This window comes from Octopus bimaculoides, chromosome 11 (genome assembly GCF_001194135.2).
Source record: "Octopus bimaculoides isolate UCB-OBI-ISO-001 chromosome 11, ASM119413v2, whole genome shotgun sequence".
Taxonomy (NCBI): Eukaryota; Metazoa; Mollusca; class Cephalopoda; order Octopoda; family Octopodidae; genus Octopus; species Octopus bimaculoides.
The window spans coordinates 49,905,590-49,907,144 of NC_068991.1; the positions used below are offsets into that span (position 1 = coordinate 49,905,590).

General features: G+C 39.0%; 1 protein-coding gene across 1 annotated transcript in view; it reads right to left on the bottom strand.

The window, feature by feature from the left end:
• The window catches only part of LOC106869890 (echinoderm microtubule-associated protein-like 2), a 374,285-nt gene that overhangs the window by 273,506 nt on the left and 99,224 nt on the right, over positions 1 to 1,555 (bottom strand). The gene's annotated exons all lie outside the window — the stretch shown is intronic.

A 1,555-nucleotide genomic window follows, 5' to 3' on the forward strand; every position in this document is an offset into this window, starting at 1 on the left:
ATATATATATATATATATATATATATATACACAAAAAAAAAATCATTATCATTTAATGTTCCACTTTTCTATGCTGGCATGAGCTGGATGGTTCAACAAGAACAAACAAGCCTAAGGGCTCCACCAGGTTTTATGTCTGCTTTAGTATGGTTTCTACAGCTGGATGCCCTTCCTAATGTCAGCCACTGAACAGAGTGTACTGGGTGCTCTTTTACATGGCACCAGCACAAGTGAGGTTGCCAAGTATCTCTAAGATAAAATCCCATCAACTGAGTGTAGAATAGACTGGAAGAATAAGAAACTATGATAGAGGGAGAGAAGCAGGTGTCCTGTTGAAAAGGTATCTACATGACATACCCACCTAGAAAATGAAAGGGAGAGAAAGAAAAAGATATGCGAGGTTCAAGTACAAGATGAATATGAGACAACAGGACAGAAGAGCAGAAAAGTTGAATGTGTAAGTGCAGTGTGTGAAAATAGTGTGACAGATGATTGGAGATAGGAAATGAATTGGACACAGAGGATATCAGTTCAGTGTAGGGGAAAGTGAAGGAAATAGGGTAACATAGAAGATTGATGGAAAGTGGGTGCTATGAGATAGATGGGTCTTTTCAAATACAGTATATTGCCATTCACCTTGGTCCCCCTACCATCACTTCTGAGAGGAACAACATTTTGAGGTCAGCCACCACTTCATACCATGTCTTCTTAGGCTTTCCTCTTCCACAGGTTCCTTCTACATTTAGCAATCGGCACTTTTTTATACAGCTGTCCTCATCCATCCAAATCATATGACCATGCCAGTATGGTCATATGATATGGTCAAAAAGACAATCCATGCACTGGAAATACACCACCTCACCTGTTCCAAAGAAGGCCAAAATCATTTTATCAGCAGGAAAGGGGATAGTCTCAGTTTTTTTCCAGATGCAACAGGTATTGTGTTTATAGACTATTTTCAAAAGAGCCACACCATCAATGGAGAATACTATCCCAACTTGCTGAGGCCAAACACCCAAAAAAACTGACAAAAAGGATCTTGTTTCATCAGGATAATGCTTCAGCACCCAAGTCCCTGGTTTCAATGTTTGCTGTGCATGGCTGTGGCTTTAAACTGGTTGATCACCTTCCCTATTCTCATAGTTTTACCCCATCTGACAGTCATCTGTCCCCCAACATGCAAAAACACTTCTCTGGGAAGCAGTATTGCAGTGATGATGATATCATATTTGCTGTTGATGACTTTTTTGACCAGCAGGATCAAAGCCTTTTCACCAATGGGATTCAAGCCCTGCAACACTGATGGAAGACATATGTGGGCTGTAAGAGGGACTATGTTGAAAAATAAGCCTCATTTGGTCATATTCCATGGGAGCATCTTGGTCAGCCTATGAACTTTTCAGACAACCCTCCTAAGTTTTTTCTCATTCATATCTCAATCATATTAATCAACAAACAGCAGATTAGTAAATTTACCAGATTTCTTTCTGCATCCCTTCTGCTCCTCTAGCAATAAATATATATATATATATATATATATATATATATATATATA